The sequence below is a fragment of the Nannochloropsis gaditana genome (assembly GCF_000240725.1).
Source record: "Nannochloropsis gaditana CCMP526 unplaced genomic scaffold scaffold051, whole genome shotgun sequence".
NCBI classification, from domain to species: domain Eukaryota; class Eustigmatophyceae; order Eustigmatales; family Monodopsidaceae; genus Microchloropsis; species Microchloropsis gaditana.
The window spans coordinates 64,988-83,396 of NW_005803902.1; positions in this window are offsets into that span (position 1 = coordinate 64,988).

An 18,409-nucleotide genomic window follows, 5' to 3' on the forward strand; every position below is an offset into this window, starting at 1 on the left:
TTCAAGAATGCCAGGAAGTCGGGCACCTCCCGGCCCCCTTTGTAGACGACGGGCTCCTTGGTCTTGTCGGCGGGGAAGAAGAGGATGGTGGGGAATCCGCGAATGTCGACCCCGGGCACGTCGAGCTCGTTGGCCGTGTAGTCCATCTTGGCGATCATCACGTGCTCCACACCAGCGAGCCGGTCGCCCAGCACGTCCCACTTGGGCTCCAGGGTTTTGCTATTGGGCAGGGGAGGAACCGAGAAGGTGAGAGAGAGTATGATCCTCGCTCAGGGGGGCTGGCAACCGGGCAGGAGGGAGTGGCTCGTGCCGTCACATGTCTGCCTTCCCTCCCACCTTTACAAACCCCCCGCCTTCCCCTCTACGCACCAGTGCCCGCACCACGGGGCGTAAAACTCCATGAGCACGTCCTTGTCTGACTCGAGCACCTCCTTCTGGAAGCTCTTTCCCTTGATCACCTTCACAGCCTTCTCCATGTCCTCCGGCACCGGTTCCTCGCTCTTGAGCTTCGCCTTCAGGTGCCCGGCGAAGAAGTTAGTCAGAAACTTCTCCGTGTCAAAGGCCTTGGCCATATCGCCTTCGAAGAAAAAGCGTTTCATCGCCCCCGCCCGCATGTCAGCGATCACCATCGTGGGCACGTCCTTTTCGGTGAGGTCGAAGGCCTCCAGGATGCGCGTCTCGTTCTTGCCGACCAAAATGGACAGGGCCTTCGTGCGGAATTTGTTCGCACCCTCCTTGATCGCGGCTACCGTGTCCGCAAAGCCCGCCTCGGTGGCGTCACCGAAAGCAATCAGGTGCACGCGGATGGGCCCCGAGAACAGGTGCATGGACTTCTCGGGGGAGAACTCGAACATGGGGGCGATAGAATGTCCGAACAGCCATGTGTTCAGCTCCTCGAAGGCGGTCACCCCTCCGGTAAAGTCCAAGAATCGGGTAAAAACGGCTTCAGGGGTGGCGAAACGCAGGGAGCCGGCCTTGGCGCCGTAGTTAGTGAGGACCGCGGGCTCGGCGGTATACGCGAACGGGACGTTGTCAGAGGATTCCGCAAAAGTGGTCACGGCAAGAGCGATGTCACTGTCAAGGGAGTCAAGGAGCGCGAGCGCGGCCGTGGGTTGCTTGGCGAAGAAGGCCTCCGCCTCCTCTACCGACGTGACAGTGGTGACTGCGGGACCCGACTTCTTGATCATGTAGGCGGAAATCTCCTCGGCCGTGCGCCCGCCCTGTATTTTCGACGGAACAATCGCAAAAAAGAATTCTTTGTGAGTAACCAGGCGGTTGAAAAAGAGGCAACTGAGGATAGGCAGGCGTCTCAGGTCAAAAAAGGTACCCGAAATTAAGTCTGTGAGCAAACGGGCATCCCCAATTCTGAAAGAGCACACTTATCCAAACGCTTTCCTCCTCCATCCGCCACTTCCCACATCACCTGGTAATCCATAGGGACGCCGTTTTTGAAAAGTTTGAGGGTAGGGTATCCCCGGACCCCGTGCTTTGCCGCAGCCTCTTTGTGCTCGGTGGCGTCGAGCTTCGCGATGAAGATAGGCTCCTCCAAGGCAGCCAGGATGTCGGCCGCTTCAGCGTACGCAGGTTCAAGTCTCTTGCAGTGTCCGCACCAGGGGGCATAGAAGTCCACCAACAAGAGTTTGTGCTCCTTCGAGAGGGGAGAGAAATTGTGTGTGCGAAGAAAATGTCAGTCCGTGCAGACCAAATGATGGCACCATTGCAAAATATCCACGCGACAGTAAACTCAAGCCATGAAACATTTTTGATAGGGCAAATTTGCGTGAGCGGCAATTGATGACCCAAACAATGAAAAACCTCCCGACGTAATTCAAATCTGGGGTTCGATGGTGTGTGCTACTGTGGTCTGAGAGTGTGATCCTGAGGAACGTTTGAAGGCTCCATGGCAGTCAAACGTATGCATGATTGTTGTCCTTCGTCTTTCAAGCCGTTTTATTGCAAGCACTCAAGTCCATGTTCTCTACACTATGCCCACATGGGTGGAGATGCATCTTAACGACCCTCGATTCTTTACCTTGATGGCATCTTCAAAGTTTGAGTCTGTAAGAACAAGAACGCTGCCATCCTTATCGATAGCAGTGCTCATAGCGCTCTGGAGAGCGACGACGGCTGCGAAAAGACCAAAAAGCAAACGATTCATCGTTTTCCTAGGGGGTGGCGAAGGGTTTAATCTCTGAGAGGTGAGGTTCGGAGCGAAAAGGATAGTCACTGCTTGCGAGGCCCTCCCGTGACATGTAAGTGATTCGCACGGCAGCATTAGCAAACCGCATTTTCGTCGAGTCTTGCAGCCTTGCCTTCTCATGTGGGCCGCGTTCGGCCGTCGCATTGCAAGCAAGCAGGCAGGCGGCGAAGAAAGGAACAACGGAGACTTCGGCGAGGAGGCGAGGGCCCAGCAGCTCGGTAACGGATGCCTTACTCGTAACTACGAGGGTGCCCGCACTCAAGCGCCGAGGCCATAGGAGACCATCCCAGCTTCACATCTTATTTTGTGAACGATCAGTTGTGCTAGTTGTCATCTGCGCCACCTTGTCGCTCACACGAGCGGCTTATCGAGTGTCGGGCGTCGCCTGAGTAAGTGGAGGGGGCCTAGAAGACAGTATGACCGAATTGGCCATCTCCCGTAGTTTGTTAGCCGTGCTTCACGACCACATGGGCCGCGTCGGACCGGACGACATATCTTCCCGTGTAAGAGCTTTCCTTTGTCTTTCATGAATAAAAATGACTTTTCCTGTCATTGTGGACATAATATTGTCCACCATCATCTCTTAATGGAGCTTTTGTCAGCGCATATCGACCAGCATCTGAGGGGGAAAAAAGGCGGGATCCTGCCGGTTCAAAACCCGGATGTCTACTCGGTCCTACCGCGCACAACGGACCTGACCACTTTTGTCTCTCCTTTGTTCCCTTTCATAATAGAAGGTGCCCACTACCCTCCCTTGTCGTCTCAAGAGCCTAACGATAGTGCACGAGTACAAGACCCGGGTCCAACGAGTATTTGCACGGAGATGAGCGTTCGGGCAGGTGCGTCTTTAAAGAGCTTATCATACCTGTGTCTATGATTGCAGACCACTTTTACAATTATGTGCTTAAAGTATCATGACAAAGGTGTCAACGGCGAGATTCTCTGGCATATTGTGAGATCATGGTCCGATGATAAGCAAACCTTTCTCAATTCCGGTCTTTTTCCTCTACGTCATGCGAATGGTTGCTTATACAATGTTCTTGCCACGTGTTGCCCATTGAGGAATTTATCAATGTTTGGTTTATAACATTGGTCATGTCGTGCATTCCACATGTTCCTTTGCATCCGGTCAGATTCTGAAGAGGGGGGGGCAGCACTCAGGATTGATCTGATCGCAGACCTCCAAAAAACTCTTGAGCTCAAAGATTCGGAGATACAGCAGCTAAAGCTGAGGCTTGCCTCTTACGAAATTCTCCTGAAAGGGCAAGCATTGCCCTGTCCGGTATCCTCGGAGTGTCCAGTCTCGTCTAAGTGGTCCATCCCTCAAGAGGAGGAGCAGCACTCGGAATCTCAACAGCGGTTACTGTACGAGCTGCAATCACTTAGCGGGGAAAGGCCGCGACATTTGCCTTTGGAAGGCTGCCACCAAGAGAGGCGGACAGTAACGAAGCCCGCTTCTGTTGAACTCTCAGCTCAGGACGGCATTTGTGGGGAGGCTGCTGTCCCACTCCCGTCTCCATCGCAGCCATGGCCGCGGCAGCTTCCTGAGGGCACTTGTGCAGTGGATGCGTCCACAGCCTCCCAAGCCGCTCCCCTCCTAAGTCCGGACCACCTCGTCACAAGTAGCGTCAGCATTGGCGAGTACCACGCAATCAACTCCACGACGCTTCCCTTGCTTTCTGCCGCGCACAAATCACGCTGTCGAGTTGTATCAAGGCCCACCGGGTCGCAGCCTGGCCAGACGCCTTCAACCGCCAAGAGCGGGCCCACAGGGAGTATCCATGCGGAGGGGGCGCCGGCGTCTTCCTCCTCCGCCCCGCAGCATGAGGTCAACACCGCCTCGATCCGTCGAAGATACACAGCCCTTGAGAAGGGGCCGGGAAGCAAGCCGGACTTGCTTTTCCAGAACCCCGATCTTTTCTTCCAAAGCACCGTGGTCCTGGAGTACGAGGAGGACTCGCCATCCTTCCGACGGAAGCTGCAGGCACTGGACGAGAACGTGGAAGGCATGAGAAAGCATTTGCAGCGGCTTGTCGACATTGTCCAGAAGTACATCGAGGCGGGCGTCGCGTTTTCGGCGGTGGGCCGTACATTCGCCTCGGAGCTGATGCACCTCCAGGAGGGGAAGGCGAACGGGAAATCCGGGACCGGCGGAGGGTCGGGCAACGGGGGTGGGAATGGGGGTCTCTCGCAGCAGGGGGGCGGGGAGAGTTGGTTCTCGCGCCTGGGGGACCTGGCGCCGGCGCTCGTCCGATTTGGCGAGACCATTGACGAGATCCAGAGCTACAACGACGCCGTGCTCTTCTCCCTCGAGTCGACGTTCCTCGCCCCAATGCGGGAATTCGTAAAGCGAGAGCTGAAAGAGGTGAAGAGCCTCAAAGACGCCGTGGGCCGCGCCTACGAGGACTACGTGGCCCATCTTCAGCGGCACTTGCAGCAGTTGAGAAGGGGGACCGACCCTGAGGTTCTGCGCGCGCGTACTCAGGACCTCATCGGCGTCCGTCGGCGATACGAGCTGGGACGCATCGATCTGGTTAACACCTTGAACCAGCTCGAGACCAAGAAGAAGTTCCAGCTGGTGGAGCGCGTCTTGTGCGCCCTTTACGCCTACCTGGGATACTTCCATCAAGGCCACGAGGCACTGGCTGCAATTGAGCCTTCTATGCGGGACCTGCAGTGTCAGCTCTCTCTTTCTCGACGGCAATTTTCAAAACGCGCCCGCATCACCGATGCCAAGCGCATGCAGCTTGAGATCTTGCTGAGCGCCTCCATGGCCAGCGTGCCCAAGATCAAGGCGCAGCTGGCGATGGACGATTGGATTCCGTTTCACGAAGCAGCCACAGGTGTCGCGCGGCCGGAGCCCGGGAGGCCCTTGGTCTTCTCAACGGCTGAAGCGGACAAGCAGATCCAGTCAGGGGCCCATGAGCGCATCGACAAGGCGGAAGGAGGCGCTGACACCTATCCGAGAACGGATCAGCCCCCCAATCACATTTACGATGACCTGCCGAGCAGCCCCCTCGACCTCTGCACCAGCAGCTCTTCCTCCCTTTCCCTCTCCCCACCCAGCTGCACCTCGCCTCCTGGGGAGCCCTCGGTCCCCCCCTCACCCTCCACTCCGATGAAGGATGATCCGCGGGAGGTCCCTGTCCACGATGGTCAGCCCTCCCTTGACAGCCTCACGCCCGGGTCCTGCGCGGCTGCGACAATTGATGGAGGCCTTTGGTCCTCAGACGCACGGGGAGGCGCACATTGCTCCTTTTCCTGCCTCAAACAGGGCTATTTGTGGAAACGAAGCAATAATGTGCGGAAGGACTGGAAGCGTCGATTTTTTTATATTCGAAACGGAAAGCTGTCGTACCAATGCGAGGATGACCCCATCGGACCCCCACGGGCAGAAATATGCGACCTGCTCATCTCCACCGTACGGGAGTGCTCCCGAGACACCGATACTCGCTTTACTTTCGAGATACTTAGTCCCGGGAAACGTCCGTACATGCTGCAGGCAGAGAGCGAAATGGAATTTCAAGAATGGATCAAGGCGCTTCGCAGCTCGACCGAGTCTTTGTTAGTGACGGGAGCCGGCGGGGATCGGAATACCTCCTACACGTCTCTATCCTCCGCCGAATCAGGCACCTCGGCCGCCGGGTCCACAACTGAAAGCTACAGCACCTTCGCCGGACCGATGGACGCGGGCAGAGCGGCGATACTCTCCCAGGCGACAGCCTCATTCGTTGCCCGAGTCCGCGAGGCCAATCCGGTGTGCGCGGATTGCCAGCGGCCTGAGCCTGACTGGGCGAGCGTGAGTTTCGGGACGGTCATGTGCATCGAGTGCTCCGGGATCCACCGCTCCCTCGGTGTGCACGTGTCCAAGGTCCGGTCCCTTCTTCTCGACGCCTGGCCCCGCTCCCTCCGCGAGGTCATGGAGGCCATGGGCAACCTGCGCGCAAACCAGGTGTGGGAAGCCCGAGTACCTTGTGACCTGGAGAAACCCGGGGTAGAGGCTCCGCGGGAGGTGCGAGAAGCGTGGATCCGGGACAAATACGTCAGGAAAGCCTTCCTGGGTCCGTCCAGGCGGACCGAGAAGGAGGCGGATGGAGTGAAGGGGCAGGAAGAGCCAAACGCAGTCCTGTACGCCGCCGCGATACAGGGAGACTTGGCCAAAATGGGCTGGGCGTTGGCGCATGGCGCAGACGTGAATTTCGCGAATGGAAAAGAGCGGCGGCGGACCCCCGTGCACGCGGTATGTCAGAGGGGACAGAGCTTGGCGGCCCTGGAGTTTTTGGTCTTGAATGGAGGGGCCGTGGATGTGGTGGATGACGACGATTGGTCGCCTTTGGACCTCGCCATGAACGGGGTTCCTGTCGCGGGAGGCGGCGCATGTGGTATAGGAGGGGCTGAGTCCTCGGAAGCGGAGGGAGCGCGTAGACAGCTGCAACTCCAGCAGCAAAATCAATTAAGCATCACTAGCTCGACAGCAATGCCCTTGGTGTCATATTTGCTGTCTAAGCTCGAGCTGAAGGGGTCGTGAATGCATATAAAGGGGGAAGAACGGCGCGAGTCGCCGCGCGAGCTTTTAATAGGAAGGCCTTACCACGGCAAAAAGTAAATTGTACTTCTGTGAAAGGATTACATGACAGTTTCTTTTACATGCTATTTACAAATCCTGAGGCGGCATGCGTTGCGCGTGTGGCGCCTGGATCACTCGTTTGGGCACAGGTCCCACGCGGTTCAACGGCCAGACGACGTACGCCACCCAGCCCTCTATCAGCGCCAAGGGGACAGGTCCGTACGTCTCCGAGTCCTCGCTGTACAGAGGGTTATCCCCCGTCACCCAACAGAAGCCTTCTGGAATAGGCTCTTGGCGCATCCCGACCCGGCGGGTCCGCCATTCCCGCTCCCTGCCTGTGAGGCGTCTGATAACTTCCACATCAGGATCGACGGGACTCCGCAGCACCACGACGTCGCCCTTGCGGTACCGCCGCCAGACTTTTATTGGCCATTTGGCTACGAATACCAAATCTCTCGAAGAAGTGTAACTGCCGGAATACGCAGGGTTCAAAGTTGGGTGCATGGACCGGCCATCGACGAACATGAAGGAGCCTATCAATTCATTGACTGCTACGCCGACAGGCAAGAAGCTGAGGGTGGAAAGAAGCCGTCGCACATTCCCGCTTGACGCGAATGCAGAGAATCTGCCCGTAGTGACCATTATGCTTCCTTCTGTAAATTTTGCAGGCGATAGTTTTTTTAAATGGTGATCGTAAGGACGTGCGAGAGGAGCTAGTGCGTAGACACAGGCTGCTAGTAGCAGGAGGCTCTGAGGAGGTTACTTGAATCGGGGAAAAAATATAAAAAGGAAACAAAACGACCGGAAGCTCGCATTATTTGCATGTACTTTTCTTTAGAGGAATTTCAGCCATTTTTCATAATCCGCTGACGTACACGTCGGCAAAGCCAAGGGCAATCAAATACACGGCACCCGTACGAAACGTATCGCGATCCTCCTTTTTTTGGTGGTAGTAAGCTTCTCGCACCCGTCTATACAATTCCATGGAGCCTTTCCCGACTTGATGCATGTCGGGAAAATTCTCTTCCTGTGTCTTCAGGTAGCCAGGCAGATCAATAACTTTAGGAACTGGTACAGCGGGAGGTTTGGTGGGAAGGCTTTCCAGTGGAGGCTCTGTCCAATGGAAGACACAACGAAGCTTAGATGGCAGATCCGTATGATCACGAGTATATGACTTGATAAACTTCACGAATGCCTTCTTCTGAGCTTTGTTGACGCCAGGCAATGAGGGGTACAAAGTCGCAGCAGTTGCGATAACAGGGTTTAGGACAGTGTGGACGGCGTCCTCCATGCCCTGCTCGGAGAGCCAGCCTTTGCTCTCCGTGTTATCGTCTTGCAGCATCCACGCGGCTGATATACAAGTAAACAAATGGATCAGCGAGTGGAGATCGATTAGGTATGTGTCAGACAAAAAGTACCACGGCACAAGCAGGTGATTAAGAGTATGAGTCGCACACACCTTTTAATCGCGTCTCAAGGTCTCCATCTAAATGTGCCTGAAGCACAGCCACAACCTTGGCCATCGTCCCCTTTCCAAGATAGTCGCCTGCGGGTTTGAAATAGCAAGTAAGACACTTTAAAGACCTGCTCGATCCCCGGCCACCAATGTCTTCATGTCCATTGTTGCGGCTCGGAGAGTACCTACCAGGAATATGTGGCGTGAAAACAGCCTTGCTCTTCTTTAATTCTGCGCATAGGTGCTGCAATTGCAAAGAATGTAGGGACCGAATCGCCTGGAGGTGGTCATCGTGACCTGCTCTCCACCATTCCCCCCCCGAAAATATGCCAACCTGCGCCTTAGTCTGTGTATTTAGCTCTGACTCGGCCGCAGATAGCCATTTTTGAAATTCCTCCTTCTTTGGCATCGCGCCTTCCACGTCTTTGCCATTGTGCTCCAGCCATTTGTAAAAGGAAGAATCTGTGAGTGGTGGGTAGAGGCCGTGTACGGTGCGGTGTGAAGAAGCGAGGAGTAGCAACCAAGGATTTCTCAGGCAATTTTTCCTCCAGCTCCTAATAGTCACCTGGTGGTAGCACTAGTGATCCATCCAAAGCTTTCATTACGCCTTCCGCCTTCGTAATGCAGTCGAGCTCGGCTTTCTCACGAGCCTCTGCGCGTGTGATAGAAACTCGGTCGGTCTCACTCAAGAAAAAGTATCTGCTTAAACGTGCCCCATTTAGCCTACCTCTTCGTTCATCCCACGGCAGGGGTACGTGGAAGTCGCGAATTTGTTGCTCGCTGGACAAGAAGCTCCGACCAGGGGCTAGTCGCCGCCTGCGTAGGTTCTCACAGGAGCTGATGCGTCGAAGCATCATTCCGCCCTGCAAGCTGCACAAAATTGATGTGGAACGCACGCTGAAAGAGGAGACTCGTCCGGATCGAAGACTCGTTTTCGCGGTCGAAGTAGACACTGCAATGGCAGGCAAGAGCCGACGGACCATGCCTCAAGACACCGCGACCTGTTGTTTACCATATAAATACCACGACACTGGGAGTTAGACTGTCAAGTTCGCACGTAGCCTAGCTGTAGTAAGTCCCGTACAACATTTAAAGGGGCTACGGCAGAGCCTCGCACGGCAAGAAGTCAAAACTTGCCCGATGAAATGCAACCATGGCACTCCACCAGGTATCCCACCGCGTCGCCAAGCCGGCGCTTGCCGGCGATCCTTGTCACCGTGCACGTCCAAATGCAGTACATCAGACGACACATTATCAGAGGCGGAAGAGAATGACCTTTGTGTTGGAGCTCGAGGTGTTGTCAGGTGACTTTCGGGGTTACATCGTTCCAAACGCGCCTGTTCCCCTTACCCTCTACGTTTCCCTCAACAGCGTGGTCCAAGCCCGTCAGGATCATGACTCGCCTTCTTGCAGCCTTCCTCTTCCTGTCTTTGCCCTTGCTCGTGCTGGGATTTCTGCCTAGTCTACCGAGATCAAGCTTGACTTCAAAGGTAAGCCGAGCTGCATATGTTGGAAAGTCGTGCTGGTTAATCCATCATTAGAAGGCGATGTAGAGGGTAGCATACCTCGGCCGCTGGGGTAGCTAGCTAGGTGCTGTGTTTCAAGAGAAAAGTCAATTTTTATCGCCTCCTTTCGCAATCTTTTCTTCTCACGCGTTGACTTCTTCCTCTTCCAGATCAGCGGTCTCACGTTTACGTCAAAGGTAGGTGATAAATGTGCTCTATCGGTCAAATTGACCAAAGAAGAGGAGGAGCAGGAAGAACGAGAGATCCAAGAGGAGATCGAGCGTAAGATGCGAGGCATGCTAAATGCGGAGGGAAAGCCATACGCACCCTGGATGATGGACCAAATTGACTTGGAGGCAAGTGCTCGAGCGATTCGGGCCCGCAAGCGGCGAGAGCGAGAGCAGGCCAGCGCGGTTGACACAGGGGATGTGTTCGACCCGCAAGGAAAGGAGGCTTCGGTGGGCTTGAAATACCGAGTGATCAACGATCGAGACGTCGAATTGGGGGTAAGTCTGATAACTTTGTTATTTCACGCCTGATACTCCGAAGACGTTTTGTTCTTTCCGTCGCCGACGAAGCATGAATTCGACTCCATGTTCAGGGCGCCATCGTGTTAATGCTGTCTCCACTCGTGCCACACAGTGGCTCACAGGCGAAGAAAAGGACAACATCGGGTACATCATTTTCCGCAAGCGGGCGGACGAGCCCGGCGCGGAATTCGAGGAGGTGGCGTCTTTCAAGACCTTCCCGCCCCTAAACAGCAAGGGGCCTGAGGGCGGGTTCTACTCCTACGTGGACCAGGGCCTCGAACCCGGGCAGTACCTCTACCGCGTCACGGACCAGGACAAGAAGAATAAGCGGACTTTGCTGTGCCAGTCGGGCGTGGAGGTGCAGTCCTCCGGGGAGAAGCTCCGGAACACTGCCGTGCTCGCTCTCTTTGGCGCCCTGGTGGTGGGGGGCGTGGTGGCCTCCTTCGTGTACGAGCCGCTGCAGTGAGGGGGTGCGCAGGGGGCGCCTGGGGGAATGCTGTGTGTAGTTTGGTCTTCGACGGGGAGCTCGGGCCGACCGAGCCCTCGGACGAAGACGCGGCTGTCGCACGCTCCCTGACGTCCGTGCCGAGTCATCGTCCCCGCAGAGTCGTGGGGTCGTGAATGAGAATGACTGTGTCAACCAATAGTACAGTCTAACGCGGACGTAGAAAGAAAATAAATGAGAAGCGACAATACGCCAAATATTCCAGGTTGTCACGACCGATCACGTTAGTATTCAAAGCAACGGATTTGTTCCAAATCATCCCCCGTTATTGCGAGTCCCATGCAGCTTATTCCTTCCACAATACCTTCCTGTATCCAACCCCTCTTCTTTCAATGCATCCACTGGCTATACGCGAATTTCTTCACGCACCCTCACAGGCGCCGTCGGGCACTCAATTCTCCCAGCTTGTCCGTCCGCGCCATCGCAAGCACAGGCACAAGCCCCGTCAGGACCGCGCAAACCAATTATCCCGATGCCCCCTCATCCCCCTCTTCGCCCACGACGCCAGCCCTGTGGCTCCCCCTCAGGCGTCCTCCCACGCGCGTGTTTGTTTCAGGTTCTCGAACGCTGCCCCTCCGAGGCTTCGCACGACAGGCAAAAGCCGGTCCAGTTGCGCCCTCAAGACTACTGCAGGCTGAGATTTCTGACCCCACCCCACAGTCACACACATCGTCGTCGACGTGGCTCGGAGGGATGCGTCAGGATCGCCCGGTCATCGCAAATGGTACAAATACATGTACCATTTTTTTCGGTCGATCCGAAAGTTGAAATCAAGTGTAGCCGGCAGATGCTGCCATCATCGTAAGGGAAGGCAACTAGTGATTTGCATGCTTCGGAAAAAGCAGGCGTCAACTTACTGCATATGCTGGTGATAATAATGCGCTGACTGGGCTTTCTGATTGAGAATGAGGCGACCAAAGGCGGAGAAGGTGGTGAAAACTCGGATGCGGACGGTAGCGAGGTTAGCAGCAGGATAAACTACAAATTCCTGAACCCAGCCAAACAGGTCACAACTACTGCCACAAGCAGATATATCCTGTTACGGTTAAGCAAGGATGACACAACGTGTATATATGTATAAATATATAGTGCATAGAAGTGAGAGTATCAGATATGTGCGCGCACCAGAATATGAACGCCGAAGGATAAAAGCACGGCACCTGACAAATAGCAGCGTTTCAGGAGATAGGGCTCGATGGTCCCTGGTAATCACGTTATATTTTCATAACCCAGTGCTTACATGTCAATGTATATGGGCATCATCAACGCTTTGTGCTACAGCTCTTAAGGAGGGGGCAGGGAGGCCCAAAAAAACTTGTGAGAAAAGTGTTCACTTACCTGACGAGTACTCCAGACGGTTTAAGTAGAACCTCAGCACTGTACCCAATGCTCTCAGTCATTACTAATTGGGCATTTGTGATTAAGTATGACAGGTAGGTACACATGTTTCCTGACTCTGGCTGCAGCTGCATCTCCACGATCATGATGATTGTACTTCAGTAGCCGTGTGAGACCTCGACCTTGCCGCTCTCTGTCGTCAAATGAGGTCCATCACACGTCGCCCCAAAAAAAACTGCCTAACGATCAAGCGTATCCAACCATGCGACACATCATCCTGTACGAAACAGGTATTCCTGACTTTGGAGTTTGCAGGCACTGTTGCATGTCCCCGGCATCTGTGTTAACCTCCCCACCAGCATCGGAAGGGCTCGTGTCCGCCACCATCGATGCAAAACCCAGCCTCTTTCCATACTCACAGTCCCGTGAAAGCCGCACTAGTCCACGTGAAGCAGCATTGTAAAGGTGTAGACGCCTCCCATGATATTTGTCATATCGAGCGTGTCCTGGCATTAACAGATCGAATTGCCAGAGCACAGGGCCTAAACTCCTGTGAATTGGAAATGGCTTGGCTGTGTGCCGTTCTGCATGACGTCGGTGATCCCAAGTACACATCCAACGGTGTAAAAGTTTTGAACGGCGTTTTGGATCAGCTTCAAGCAGATGGCCACATTACACCTGGTCAAGCGCAACGAATTCAAGCCGTGGTGCTGCGGGTCAGCTTTCGCGAGGAGCTACCAGGTGGGATGTTCACTCCCGGGGACCTTCTCACATACCCGGAACTAGGCCCAGTTAAGGACGCCGACCAGTTGGATGCCATAGGAGCAATTGGAATCGCGAGGACTTTTGCTTTCGGAGGGGCACTGGGTCGCGAGATGTATTCATCGGAAATGGCGGCCTCGCACGGCGCTGGCTTGGAAAATCGGAGAAGGCCTCTGCCTGCGTCAAAAATTGAATACCTTGCCTCCTCGGCAGTATCAGTGGAAAACGGTCAAACCACAACGAAAGGCCATGACACTCTCACACATTTTCATGACAAGCTTTTGCACCTCGCCGCACGAATGAAGACGTCGGAGGGGCGGGCGCTGGCGAAAGCCCGCCACGCCTTCATGGAGAGCTTCGTTGCCGAATTCGTCGAAGAGATTACGGGAAAAAGGTGACTGGCTGCCCATCTTTGAAGCTTGTGTCAGCGTGTTCAGTCAAGGGTGGAAAACGCTTCCTGTGCACATGAAGGCTCAGAGGATGGTCCTTTCTGGACAGAGCCGTCGGGAAACGGTTGGCGTTGAAAAAAGAAAAGCACATTGTGGTCCTCTCGAGCTCTTGCCTTTAATTATTTCTTTTTCTATTTAGAAATTCCTCGAGGCCATCTACTATTGAAGAAATGATAGATTCGACGCGCTGTGTCAGCGTAAACCATCGCAAGAGTCCGAATGAGCAACGCGCTTGCACTTTTTCCAAATCCACAAAACTAGGAGTCCTCGACAAACACGGATCACTGTGATGAAAGACATGCTTTAAGTACTGCCAAATACTATCTTAGCGCTCAAGCATCCCAAAGGGGTTTGGAAACGGCGTCAGCTCTGGTGCTTTCTTTTGCCGTCCACGTCAACTGCCGCCCAGTCAACGACAATTCCACGCACTTACCCCCGCAGTTGTAAGACATAAGACACATCTTCATGGTGTTTGTAAATTCATTCTCATATTACTTTGCCATTCCTGCAACGTCCATTCGCTCTGCTTCGCCTTCTCTGTTACCTGTCCGCGAGGTCAACATTCTGAAAGAGTCACATATCAACCGAGTGCATGCAGGCAGCGTACCTCGGGACCGCCCCAACCTCCGGTCGCCCTTCCATTGCATGCGAATCGCCTTTGCTTCATTTCATAACATAAAACTTGTGGTGGCCAGGACTTGGAGAAAAGGGGGCCTCATCCTCGCCCCCCTCCCGATGTGCCCTATTTTTCTCCCTTTCATCCCGCTTCTTCCTTAATTGGAGTCCCGGTCCTGCCCAGATAGCGTGCGCAGTCCCTTGGAGGCGCGAGCCATCACATTTTCAGGTTTGAAGTACTCGTTGAAGACCTCCGTTGGAGCGAATATGAGGCGGTAAATAAGGGCGGCGAAGCACGCACCTACCACAGGACCCCAGACGAAGATCCATAAGTGCACTAGCGACCCATAGATGGCCGCCGATCCGATCGAGCGGGCCGGGTTGATGCCGCAGCCGTCGATCGGGATCATGGCCACGTGGGCGAGCAGGACGACGAAGCCGATCTCGAGGGGGATCAGGGCTGTCATGTGCGGGTGCTCTATCGAGCGGGCCGTGTCTGTGCAGAAAAGCACGGCCAGCACCAAGAGCATCGAGCCCATCACCTCCGCGAAAAAAGCTTGGCCCTCCGTGATTGCGATAGACTCCAGGTCCACGTCCAGCGTCTGCAAGGCGTTCATCCCGCCTTTGCCCAAGTCAAACGCCCGGGGACTCACGGCCTTGGCCATCGCCGTGCCTGTTATGGCGCCGACAATCTGCGCGGCGATGTAGAAGCAGGCGCGAGGAGCTGTCATCCGACCGGAAAGCGCCAGGCCCAGCGAGACGGCGGGGTTGATATTCCCGCCGCTTACGGCGTAGAAGGCGTAGACGAGGATGGCGATCGTCAGACCCGCCACGATTCCGATGCGGAAGACTTCCTGTCCGTCATTCGCTCCCGGCAAGCAGCTCAAGATCAGGAAGAACAGGAAAAGCGTCGTAGCCCACCACTCGGCGATTACGGATTGCGCGAATGTCGGGTGCTTCATTTCCGTAATGAAATACTCCTTGTAATCATTCAAGGTATTGAGGGTATGGGTAGGAAGCGTCGCCATAAAGCCAGGGGGGTTGGCCTCGAATCGCTGCGCACCTGGAGAGGAAGGCTCGATGTCGACTGGCACCATAAATCCAGGCGGAGCGGATTGACGGGTGGCCGCGACCATTTTTTAACAGCGCGGGAAAGGTGCTACGGGAGGAATGTCTGTAAGTGGATAAGGTACAATTTAGGAGGGACATCAACGTGAATGACAAGATGCCTCCGGACATGCTAACAATATAATTATCTCGCCTATCGCCTGCCGAACGTAAGGCAACTTTACTATACTCTGACTTGAGATTAAATGATGCATAAAGGAAAGGCCCAGTAGACGCGAAACTAACGACAGCGATGCATGGCACCATATGTAGAGACAAGTTATCCAAGCTATCGGGATTGGTTGCTCAGAATACGTCGCAATGAGTATTGTGTTGAGCAGTGGTTTTCTGTTCTTCGTAATTCGCTTATAAATTGACAAAGGAAAGCACACAAGTGATCGACATCATAGCAGAGCCTTGCTCTTCCGTAGAACGACAGATCAAGATGCGTGACCCTTGACCAAGAATCGAATATATTTAAGTGGCGGCATGAATGAAGTAGGAGGCGCATGGACTTTCCGGACTCTGTTTTTAACTCCATATCGCCACCGGAGTCACCGTCCACTCGAGATGGCGCCAGTCCCGCTTGTCCTCCTCACTCCCACTTTCCGTCCTACGCTTTATCTATCCACCGCATACCATACAGGGACACAAAAGTACTTGTGAATTTCGCTGTATCTTTACGCGTCGAGGGGGCTACTAAAGTCTGCGTAGGCCATCGATGGACAGGGGGGGGCAGGAGGCCGCACGCTTCTTCATCATACTGTTCGCCAATCTTCCAATGGGGGTTTGCGGTTTTGGAGACGCTGTGGTAATGCATATTGCGCTGACGATATGTAGCATGGTAAGCATAAGTAGCATGCGGCTCCATAAGATATGATGCATGCATTTTCTCGGAAGGAAATATTTCTGAGGGTCCTCAAACTTCACAGGAAGGGTGGGTATCAGGAGGCATAGGACGTATCTGGTTCGGACCTCTCTCGTAGCTTTTATATCTTTTTCCGATTTTGTGCGACTGAACCGTGTTACTCATGCATCTCATACGCGTTATTCTTTCGCTGGCAAATTCGCAATCTCTCGCTTTCCAACCTCCGTGTCAAGCTGACCTCTGTGTCACCCATTTCCATCTTCGGTTTCATTCCATCCGTAATTCTCACCAGAACTTTCCCGGCGTGTGCTCCTCCACGATCTCGGAAGCGGTTTACAATCTTACCGTCGGGGGCCTTGCTGCCATGGCTGTGCAAAGCGCCTTGATATGGCGGGAGGTTAACTGGCAGGTAAGGGAAGGTGAGAGGCCGGCATGGAGGACGGGGAGGACCGCGCTTGCCCTCGCTGATTCCCCTCCCCCAACTATCAGCTTGTTCGCCTCCTTCTTTGGCCTATTCTTTTCGGCACCGGTCTGGGCTTGGTTGCTCTCTATCACGTCCACTCCCTCTGGCTCAAGCGGGTGCTGGGCCTCGTCTTCCTGTCGGTCGGGGCCTACCAGATCCCTGCAGAGGTGCTCCGCGCCAAGGGGCTGTCGGGGGGGCACGATGGTAAACAGGGGCAGGTGCTAGTGGAAGGGGAGGAGAGGGCGGGGCTGCGACGATTGGGGAGGGTGTTGGGACTTGCCTCGGGGTTTTTAGCAGGACTTTTTGGGACGGGGGGGCCGCCTCTGATGATCCTGGTGGCGGCGACGGGGGTAGAGAAAGACGAGTGGCGCGCGAGCAATGCCGTGATATGGCTGGTGGATAATGTCTTCCGCTTATTGTACTTGCAGGCTGTGCAAAGGCAGGTGCGTGCTTTGATGGAGGGGGGGAAGAGGGTGTAGGTCGGTTTTGTGAAAAGGGCGCGAAAAGGGTTTCATCGACCATGGCCACGGTCTCGCCGCTTTATCTCTGCTCAATAGCTGGCACTCAATGTCTGTAACCACCCATGGCCAGATATCCCTCCCCGATGACACCTCTCGGCTTCTCCTTCTCATGTTGGCCGGGGGCCTGGGGGTCGGGGCGGGCTCTGCCCTCTCTTCCTTCGTGGATGTGGCACTGTTCCGGCGCCTCCTCATCCTGCTCATGCTCCTTGGTGCCAACGTGATGCTCTTCGCGGGCAGACCCTTGCGAACAGCCGTGGTCGGCGTGTGTGCCGTCTCTCTCTTCTTCCTCCTCTACCTGCTCGCTCTCTGGCGTCAACCCTCAGGCCCCGGCCCCTGGGCGTCCTTGTTGGCTGCCGCGGGGCTGGCTGCAAAGAGCTCGAGCGTGGAAGATTGGGTCCCGCAGCGATGGGTGGGTAAATCGGGCTATAGCAGGGTGGCGACACAAGCGGAGGAGGAGCGAGAGGAGGGCCGAGGCGGAGACGGGAACGGAAAGCCGCGTCAGGGACCGGCTTTGGAGAATAGAGATGACAAGGACGCCAGGATGGAGCACAGAAGAAAACCGGAGATCGAGATGATGGCCGTGTGACGTGGACGTCTCTTAAGACCCAAGCGGGCTCTTGGAGAGGGTCTGTGGGAGGCTGTCATGCGGACCGCGATCGGGTATGGCAAAATGGGCAAAGTACCTGTGCAAAGGAACGACAAATGAATAAATAAAGCTCGAAAGCAATTTTTGAAAGCGAGTGAATCCAAATCAAATACTAAGCATTGTTAAACTTTTCAATTTATAAGCATAAAATAAGTATAAAATTTATATATTTATATTTATATTTTAAGCCTGTCGACGATTTGATTCATTTCTCCATTACCTCACCCGTCATCCTGTCACGATCCGATCCAATCCGCCATGGCTGCTTCCTTGTCTGAAGCTTCGTTTGTGAACGGGTCGATGGGCACAATAGGGGCTACAGGCTCCCCCACGGCCTCGTCCACTGCTCTTGCGCCCTTGCCAAAGCCACCCGCCCCCTTACTCCTCTCGCTTCTGGCGTCGCCAGCCGAAGCTTTCAAGTGCTTTATCGCCATGTTGAACGAAAGCATTTCACCACTTGTTGTGCCGTAGACGTCTGCGATCTGCTCCCGACAACAAGACGTGCAAAATTTGTCCATTTCCGACCCCGTCACTCCGTACATCTTCTCGAACGTCTTGCCCTCCACGCGACAGAACCAGGGCCGATCTTCGAACACAGTGCACGCCCGCGCCGCTTTGTCGTAATGAATACACCATCCGTCATCTCCCACCATGCTGTTGTATGCTGCTAGGTCCTTTGGATCGTCGAAGTAGTCAAGGAGGTAGGGGCGCTCGGAAGGGGCAAGGTAACAGCATGCTCCACAATTGGCCACGCACGCCCATTTTTTACTCACTTTGAGGACAGCAGGAGTAGACGTAGGCGTCACTGATTTGTTGTGTATTGCGGTGCTACCGTTTACTTGTCGCGATGATTTCGAAGCACCATCAATGCCTGAAG